This window comes from Equus przewalskii, chromosome 22, assembly GCF_037783145.1.
Source record: "Equus przewalskii isolate Varuska chromosome 22, EquPr2, whole genome shotgun sequence".
Classification (NCBI taxonomy): Eukaryota; Metazoa; Chordata; class Mammalia; order Perissodactyla; family Equidae; genus Equus; species Equus przewalskii.
Window position 1 is genome coordinate 19,245,465 of NC_091852.1, and position 10,672 is coordinate 19,256,136.

The following is a 10,672-nucleotide window of genomic DNA, read 5'->3' on the forward strand; positions in this document are numbered from 1 at the left end:
ACTATGTGGGTTATGTATTGTCATTTCTATTTCTAAGATGAGTAAACTGAATCACACATCTAGTAAGAGACAAAGCCAATCTTATATTCTTATCTTTAGACTCTAAGGAATGTTCTCATTCTCATGCTACTACAGACACTGTATGTATATAGTTGTCTGTTTGCAGGAGTCTGGTCTCTAGGACTACAGGACTACTTCCTCAGCTTAGCCTTTACCTCTGTAACTTTTGTCTCCTCTGGATATGTTATGACTTTTCCACCTAGGTAAAAGTTATTAGGTAGCTGTATGTTAGGTTATCAGTATGTTTCTGAAATTCCTCTCTTGTTAATTTCCTCTGAGCTTACACAATTCAATACCCCAAAGCTTTCATAAAATATAGTCAAATAGTATGGGTCTCTTTTCCCTTTCCTTGTCATTTGGGATCAAATTTCATTTTTGTCCTGAAGAACATCTGGCTTACATTTTGCCTTCTTTTGCTCTCATCCTCTACCCATCTGGACTGATTTTCCTTTCTCTGAGTAACCTCATCCCCCTGTGGTGTGTCCATTGTCCCTGATAGGACGAGAGGACTTGAGTCTTTCTTCCTCAGAGTTCACATGTCACTCTAGCATCCAGAGATGGAAAAGGGTATCTGGATTTCTAAAACACTTCATCATAGCTTTTCTTCCATACTGGAAGGTTCAATGCTCTGTTTTCCAAAGCCATGATTTTAGAACAAGTATGATTTTATTTTCATATAAAATTCTAAGAAAAAAAAATCAAGATCTCAATACCCTGTATAAAAATACTCAAAAGGCCTGTATCCAGTTCTGTCAAGAATTACAATTTTAATAGTAAAGGAAACTACCCTGAGATGCATTTTAAATTTAATTATATAGCTCATGCTGTATCATCTCTTCTCATTTACCAGTGTCTATTCTATTTCATTTAAGATGAACTAAATTTCTATTTCTGACTGTGTCTTATTATTATTGAAAAATGCATCATATTTTCTCCCAGTGTAGGTATGCATGAGGAGAATATTTTGTGTAAAAATTAATTGCTTTTTTTTTTCTTGACCTATTAGAAGGAGGACTATTTTGGAAGTAAAATATATCAATGATTACTCTGATTCACCAATTTGAAAGATTTCTTCAATACTGTGATGTAAAATTTCCATCCATTATAGTCAGAATATGGGCTAAATGTTTTTTCCCAGATGGCTATAATTTCTTATTTTCTGTCTAAACTTATAAGAATAATGGAATAAACAACCCTAGAATCAGAGTTCACTGGAAGGGATAGTAAAGGTTATTTCGTACAGCATCTTAGCCAAAGTAGAAATGTACTCCTGGCGTCTAAACTACTGCTGAGAATACTCATCCTACCTCCACGTGAGCTCAGAGGAAGGCGCTCACACTTCACAAAGGCAGCCCATTCCAATTTTGTACAAGTATAATCATAAGTTCCATCTTATGTTGAGCTAACATGAACTTTCTTGCTAGATGCACCTGTTGGTTCTGCTTCTGGAAAATAAAAGATGTCTTATTTCTCTCATGAGATCCTTTCAGATATTTGAAAGAGTTAATATGCCTTCTCTTTTCACAGCTAAACGAAGTAAACAAACCTAACTGTTCTTCATCTTTTTTTTATGGCTGACACCTCTGGATGTGCATCACTTTGATCATGATCCCCTTAAAAAAGGCTTCTTGGAAAAGTACACAGTGTTTCACTCTGATCAATGCAGAGTACAGTGGGGCTACTGTGTTCCATATATTTGGTTCTGTGCTTTTATTAGCACAGCCTAAACAGAGGAGGAAGTAAGCAAGAAAGGAAAGGGGAAAGGAAGGAAGAAAGGTAGAGAGGGAAGGCGGAAGGGAGAAACGGAAAACAGGTGAACTGAAACCGGATCAGGGAGAAATAAACAATTTGAAATATATGTATGCCTCGAGGCTAGTACTAGGATCAGAACTACCACCTGGAGACTAAGCTTTGGACTGCTGGCAAGGTTGGGGAGCTAACATCAAGTCTCCTCCATTAAGCCAGGGGCCTTTGAAGCAAACATTGAAGGGGTCTGTGAAAATACAAATCCTCTCTGAAGCAAAATATCCCCAGTTTAGACACTCAGGATTTCCCCAGGTTAAATTCAACAAACGTGAGCTCACAAAAACTATTGGCAAATATAGAAGGAAATAAGCTAGGATGAGCAAAAACAACAAAGAACAGATGTAGGTCCCCTGTCGCTCCCCAACTCACATGTTTGAATTATTAGATGCAGCATGTGAGACAACTCTGAATGGAAATTCTAAAGAAACAGGCCTGGAATTATAAAACAATCTGATCAAGGGATAAATTACTATAAAAAATGGTCAGAGAAACTTTCAATGTGAACATGGATGCATTAATCAGCAGTTTCCCCCTCTCATCATGAAAAACTTCTGAAAGCTAAAAGAAATGTGGAAAACAAAAATTCAAATTTTGGTAAAATTGAGAGAGACTCCAAAATACTTGTAAAGGCTGCTGAGCCTTCAGGATGCACATGGCAGCAAGTTGAGAGAAGCTGAAGAGTGATGTGGTAGGCAGAAACCTAAAATCCATGCCCCTCACCAAGATTTCCTGCCCTAATCAGAGGGAGTGTGACTATGATGAATGCAATATCACATCTGTGATTATGTTATGTTACATGACAAATGGGATTTTGCAGATGAAAGTAAGAGTACTAATCAGTTGACTTTGAGTTAATCAAAAGGCAGATTATCTGGGTAGACCTAATCTAATCACATGAGCCCTTTGAAAGCAGAAGGTTTTCTCTGGATGGTGGCAGAAGTGAAAGTCAGAGAGATCTGAAACACAAGGATTTGGGGTATCATTGCTAGCTTTGCAGATAGAGAGACCATGTGAGGGGTGGGAGAGTGGCCTGTAGGAGCTGTAAGAGTGATCTACAGCTGAGAGCTAGCAGGAAAATGGAGACCTCCGTCCTACAATTGCAAGGAAATGAATTCTACCAACAACCAGAATGAGCTTGGAAGTGATTTTTTCCCCAGAGACTCCAGATAAGAGCCTAGTCCAGCTAACACCTTGATCGTGGCCTTGTGAGACCCTAATCAGAGAACCCAGTGAAGCCTGCCCAGACTTCTGACCTACACAACGGTGAACTAATAAATGAGTGTGGTTTTAAGCCATTAAATTTGTGGTAATTTGTTATGTAGCAATAGAAAACTAAAATAAGTGATATTTCAGGAAGTACTATTTCTTTAAAAATTCCTAAAGATGACAAAGCACATCTTGAGGAACAAAAAGTATCCCTAATGAGCAGCAAATGGATTGGGAAGAAGAGGTGAAGGGTGTCAGGTGGCCTCTTATGACTGACATAAGTAGAAGAGAAGGGCTGGAAAAGAGTCTGCTAGTTGATACTCTCCAACGAACCTAGTTCTGATAATCTTCGCTAAAAGAGGACGTTTTGATTGCTCTTTTCATCTGTGTAAAACTGTCCTTTGTTCCATTTTACTCCTTTTGACTTTGAATTGTACTTGTTTGATATTAATATTGCAATAGCCACTCTTTGGTTATTTGTGTTCTCCTGGTGCACCTTCGCTTATCTTTTTATTTTTAGCCATCTGGCATTATTTAGGATGGGTTCATTTATAGACAGAATGTAGTCAATCTTTGCTTTTCAAAAGGGAATTTAAACCATTTTCTTTGGTTGTCATAACTTATTTTTTATCTAGTTACCTTATCTTTTTTCTTTCTTTTCAATGTTTCAATGTTCAATGTTCTTGCTTTTCTTCTATTTCTGTCTACTCTGTGGACTATGCTTTGTTTGCTATTATATTTTCCATTGATTTAAAAAAGTTAATTCTATTTTTAATTGTACTAGTGGTTCCTATAAATCTTTTCCAACATATTCATTAACCTGTACTTCCCCATTTTTCAAGATTAGGAATGAAATGTCACCTTTTGACGTTATGTAAAATGACAGTGCTAAGAACAATGTATGCCATCAACAAATGCTTATTTGATTGGACTGAGTTGAAATTAGTTCGTTCTTCAATCTCATTTGAAATTGTTTGAGACATGGGATTCACACATCTCAGACAGCTCGGAGTCGGCGGGGTCGAGGGGCTTGGGGGGTTTAAGCAGTAGGCCTCTGGTAATGCAAGCAGAAATGTTTCCAATGAATGCTTAGAAAGCACTGCCAAAGTTTCATTATTGTTACTTACTGCTCTTTGTTGTGAGCCATCCAAGCGCTACATTTTAAAATGTATGTATAAGAATCAGTTCAGTAGTTGACAATCAATCTCTCTTCCTATGCAAACAAAACCCGAGGAAGAAAGATTGTTTCATTTACTTTTTAGTGTCGTTTGCATCCTTCTAGTCTAACCTCCCACGCCAGGAGTATAACAGGACCTCCACAATTCCCAGAATGAGTCTCTGAGCACCTGTGTGTGCCATGCTGTCCATGGGCAATTTGACTGTCAGGATATATCATCATCAAGTCCCTCAACAAGTTGCCCAACTTACCACTACAACTCCATAAATAGCTTTGTCTGGATGACACAGTCCTAATGCCTAAATCCAACAAAGAGTAGTGGAAAGCAGTTTCAAAGACCCACACAGTAGTTGCATTAAGGTTTATGGATAAGACATGATGGCCATGAAGCTGGTTTGGGAGAAAAATCAGTCACCACTTCTCTTTGCCTTCTATTTCTTGCCCATGTTACTCTTCCAATTGCAGGATATGCTTTATAGCTGATCTAAGTGTTTGTTAGCATGACTCCCAGAGGCTTCTGGGAAAGTAAGCCCTATTCTGGCTCTGCAGTGCTGTTTAAGAGTATACTTGGATCAGGATGCAGTAGTCTGGAGAGACCAAGAGTGATGAATGGGGACTATTCATGCTTAAGTTTACTGTACTGTACTGCCTCCTATAACCATATTGTGTGTTGTATTGAGAGACTGAATATACAAATAACAATGACCAGACCATATATAAAAATAGAAGTCTGACCTACAACCCACGACATCCTGCCCAGGAAATCAACCAGCCCAGGAAACTGGTCTGCTATAAGTCCGACTTGCAGGAATTGAGACTGCTATCTCTAGTGATGTTCCAGGAAGCCAAACAATAACACTTACAACAATCAACCTCAAATGGGCAGGACTTGATTAATAACTGACAGCTTTCCTAATTTTTGTCCCCAAGCTGCCCACCGCTTCCCCATGCCAAAAGGCTCCAATCAGGGCTTACCTGAAGCCTGCTCTTTTTTCCACTCCTCTGCCTGCCTTTGAGTCTCTGCCATAACTCAGGTGATGATGGTTGACTTCTTTCCTATAGCAAGCTCTGAATAAATAACATTTGCTTGTTCTCATTTGGTTTGTCTTGATTTATTTCTACAGTATAAAGCTGAGTTTAAGGAGGTGCTCCTAGCTCTGAAGAATGGTCCCCAGCACATATCCAGGCTAGTCTACTTAGAGAACTGACCCAGTCTTGTGTATTTAAGTCTAGATGTAAAAAGAAAGACCATTAAGTTGCCAGAAGGTCTGATTCGACCCTTACTCAGATGTTATCACCTGTAACTATGCACCCAGTGGTGAGGATTTCAGAAGCCAGAACCTCCATCTGTCCTGAATAATGTTGCTGACCTCTGTGATGTGTATCATGACTATGATTTCCTTTAGATAATTAAACCCCATTTGATCTACCTGAGGAGCACGTGTCTGGTCTTTCCATCCCGAGTTTACAACTGACATTGGCAATATAGTGGTCATGCATGTCCCAGTTCTCAGTCTGGGTGGGCAGGGTTATATATTTTGGAGACGAATATAAAGATTTTTGTCTTTGGTCCAAGACTAGAATTTGTAAACAGATGACTGCTTACAGTAGTACTTCTTAACCTGGGACTAGGTACAATTTAGGGGAGAAAGGGTAATATAGGCAGAAAGAGCAGCATAAGAAAGGTGACAAGGTAGGAATGGATAGAGCAATGCTGAGCATCTCACAGGCCTCCAAAATATGCATACGGTTTACATCTAATTTCAAATGCAGATTTCCATCTTCTACAATCAGATGATTAGTGGAAGGAAAGACCCTGAAGCAACTACACCTGCCCTGAGGGGATCCTTTTTCAGACCACTTATTTCTGGGTTCTCTTGCATTAAAAGGATAAGCAACACCCATACAGACTCCACTGAGCTCCCAAGACATCCTCATCTGGATGTTGTTCTCCTTCATTCCCACTGCACAAGGACCACAATCACATTTGACTCTAAGTGGAAACTTGACACAGTCCAGATGTCCATTTTCAATCATCTGAGACCTAAATATGTCAACAAATATTTTCAGAGGGAACATTAAGAAATTACTTGCCAAATATGAATGTCTACTTCTCTCTTTGCATTGCCAATTCCCTATTTGGTATTAATCACGGTTTACTAATATTCATGTCATCATCTGTAATAGAGCTCCCAATTCTGTCAATTTGCAATATATCATTCAAGTAGCAGCAGTTTTTTTCTCAAGATTTTTTAAAAATCTTATGTGCATTCTAGAAAATAAGAAAGAAAGGGAACAAAGGAAAAAGAAAGGGAGAAAGGAAGGAGGAGAGAGAGAAAGGGAAGAAGGAAGGAAGGAATAGTAGCATCATGTCCTCTCTGTTTAAAAAAATTCAATGGCTTCCTATGGCTCTTGGAATAAAATCACAACTCCTATGTGCTTTATAAGTTTTTGCACATGAATGGGATCCCGTTTACCTCTCCAACTCAATTTGGTATTACTCTCCTCTTCCATCACTCTACATCAACCACACAGGCATCATTTCTGCTTGTATATCAAGCTGAGTTCTTTTCCACGTTACGATTTTTGTTTTTGCTATTCCACCTCCTTGATCACTATTCTCCTCACTTTTTGTATGGGCAGCTCTTCTCATTCATCATGTCCCATCTTGACAATCCTATCTAAGGTCACCCTCAACCATGAACCCATTTACTCTCCATCACACAACCCTATCTTTTTCCTTTGTTAGGAAACCAAAACCACTTTCTTTATTTCTTTGTCTAATTGGTTATTGTCTTCCTCTCTAGAATGTAATCTCTATGAATCCAGTGACTTAGTTTTCATTCACCCACTGTATCTCCAGCATCTAGTAGAATGCCTAGCACATTGTTGATACTCAAAAGTTGTTTGATGAATAAATAAACGGAAAGAATATTCATGATCAACTAAAACCATGTTTTCTACATGGTAATAGATTTTCTTACATGCACATACAGTCATAGGCATAACCAAAGAGTTACTTGATTTTTAAATAATTTTTAATTTGGCGAAAAGGAGTATGGCATCATTCGAACATTCTAAAACAATTTAATCCTTGTCTCTTATTATTGGAAATTTAGTTTTTACCATTTTTCATTATTATAAGCACTATTACAATACATAAACTTGAAGCTAATATAATTATAAAAATTACTTACTAAAGTGGCTTTGCTAGATCAAAATCTTTTTATATGTTTCATCAAATTTCTGTCTGAAAATATAAGCCAATTGATTTTCCATCAGCAGTGAAATAAAGTTCTCACATACATATGGTGCATCAGATAGCATTAGTTAAAAGGAACAGAAACCCCAATGGAGACTGGTTAATAAGGAAAAATATCTCATTTAACAAAAGACCAATGATAGAGCAGTTTTCAAGACTGCTTGACTCAATGGCTTAGTAATGTCATTCTTCTTCTCCATACTTTGCCCTCAGGCTGACTCCCCTCAGGATTACAAGATAGCTGCAGCACTTCTTGGCTGAACCTCTCAGCAAGACCATAAAAAATGGATCATATCTTCTGGTGTCTCCTTCATAGGATGAGGAAATCCTTCCCAGAAGCCCAATAGCAGACATCCCTCAGGTCCCATTGGCTGGAAATGAGTGATATGTCCTCTCTTAAACCAGCCACCGATAAGGAGAATGAGACTACCAGGAAGAGTATATAGCTAAGCCTTAAACCAATCTTGATTTTACCCTAGAGTAAATTCTGGGATTCTGCCAGTAAGCAAGAAGTTGAGGTGGGATAGATCTTGGTAGGCAACTAATAGTATCATTAAAAAATATCTTTGGGGGGCTGGCCCCGTGGCCGAGTGGTTAAGTTCGCGCGCTCTGCTGCAGGCGGCCCAGTGTTTCGTTGGTTCGAATCCTGGGCGCGGACATGGCACTGCTCATCAGACCACGCTGAGGCAGCGTCCCACATGCCACAACTAGAAGAACCCACAACAAAGAATACACAACTATGTACCGGGGGGCTTTGGGGAGAAAAAGGAAAAAATAAAATCTTTAAAAAAAAAAAAAAAAAAAAAAAAAAAATTTGGGGGCAGGCTCCGTGTGCTTAAGTTCGCGCTCCGCTGCGGCGGCCCAGGGTTTGGATCCTGGGAGCGGACATGGCACCCTCATCAGGCCACGTTGAGGCGGCGTCCCACATCCCACAACTAGAAGGACCTGCAACTAAGATAGACAACCGTGTATAGGGGGCGGTTTGGGGAGATAAAGCAGAAAAAAAATATATCTTTGACAATTTGTTTGCTGAAGAACTATTATTTAAAATTGCATTTCTTTACTACTAGTTTGCATTAATATCTTTTCATACGTTCTGCTAAATCTCTATTCTATCTTTTATTAACTCCTTTGGGAGGGCTCAACACTTCTTGGTGGCAGTAAAAAAGAAAAGAAAAATACAGGAAAATGAATCCAAGTTTCAGGCTGATATTGTTGCTAAAATCTTAAGCTAGTTTATAAGAGCCACCATTTCAGAATTCCCTCAATAGCTGCCAAGTCCTTGAGTCCATCCAAGCACACTGACTGTTCATTATAACAGGTGAGGCAATATGAATTCACAAAGCATTCATTAAATGCACTAACCACATCTCCATTAGCAGGAGAATTAATAGGACTGCAGCTCCCAAGAAATTTCTTAGGTTTTGCTGACAATCCAAGACCATTCCCTTGTAATTTCATATTATAATCTATGTCCCAGATCTCTCCCAAACTCGTCCCCAGATTTTCCTTAGGGTATAAGTCAGATTACACATTGCTTCAGCTCCAGTTCACTTTGACTTGTTTGCTTGTGGATTTTCTATTATAATAGCATTAACTTGAGGAGTAATTAAGGCCACTGAGAGTGGAATCCACACAGTTTAGTCTAGTTGGACCATCAGCTCCATTAATTTGAAATCCAACAAGAAATAGTCTGCAGTCTCTCTCTCCTCCATATCTTTACCTGTTTTCCTCCAAAAATTCCATTTTAGTTACTAATTACATTTTAATTATAATAGCTAAATAATAATACATTCTCTTCTTTTAAAAAAATTTCCTTTGGAACCATAATACTCAACATGTTCCTTGGACAATTATTGGATTATTTACATTTGCTTATTGGTATATAGTCTACTTCTGTATTAAGAATATTGATTATATGTCATATGGATTACCGTCTTTTTTTTCCTTATTTTGTTTTTTGTCTTTCAAAAAGTATATATTTATATATATAAATAATATATAAATAATATATATTACATATAAATATATATTTAATATATAATGTAATATATAAAAATATATATTTATGATATATATGTTTTTTCTTTATGTTTTCTCCCTTCGGTGACATGTTTAAGAAGACCTTCCACTCTGAGATCAGATATATCCTCTCATTCTTTTCAAGGACCTTAAGCCTTTTGATTTTATGGTAAATGCCAGACTTTATTTACGTGTATAATTATATATTTAGCCAATGAAAACCTTTCAAATACCAACAAGAAAATTATTTGAGGCAAGACATTAAAGTAGACATGATAAATGAGAGCTTTTGTGTAGGGCATTGTCCTATTGAGGGCATTCTTCTCTTTTATGTTTAGTGGCTCTCCGTGGATGACGTAATCACTCATAGCTACTGCATCCACACCAATCTCCACCAAATCCCGATTTCCAGGCCAAGATACAAAGGAATTCTCCAGCCCATCAGAAGTAGGAGAAAGTCAAAATCAGGAGGAAAGAATTGAGACCCAGGGGCAAAAGGCCCAAAGGGGAAAGGTGAATGTTGTGAGTGGTGTGCTGGCTTTGGCATCCAGAAGCTGGGGGTCAGCTCTATTTCACTAATCTTCAGTTTGCTCTGGCCAAGGTCAAAGTGATTCCACCTATAATCTGCTGCTGCAAGAAACATGGATACTATTTAGAACCAGAAAATAAAGAAATGTGGGGAGGACTGAGGAAGGAAAATATTATTCATTGCTTCTTCTCAAAATGTGTGGTGGTGGGAAAATCAGCTTTCATAACAACTAATGAACATACACCTACTTAACTGTCATTATTGTAATTCATGAACTGAAAGGGAGGGAAAGGTATTCAAGAGTCATTGCCCTCTGAATATGTCTTAAACATCTACTTTTTACAAAAAGAGATTGTTACACTTGCTGTTATTTAAAGAAAAACCATCTTTATCCAAAAATCAAAACCTGCAAACCAAAAAGAGAGAGATCAGTTGGGCTTAATTTTCCAGAGATAAATCAATGAAATTCTTTTTTTTTTTTTTTTTTTTGAGGAAGATTAGCCCTGAGCTAACATCTGCCACCAATCCTCCTCTTTTGCCAAGGAAGACTGGCCCTGAGCTAACATCCATGCCCATCTTCCTCTACTTTATATGTGGGACACCTACCACA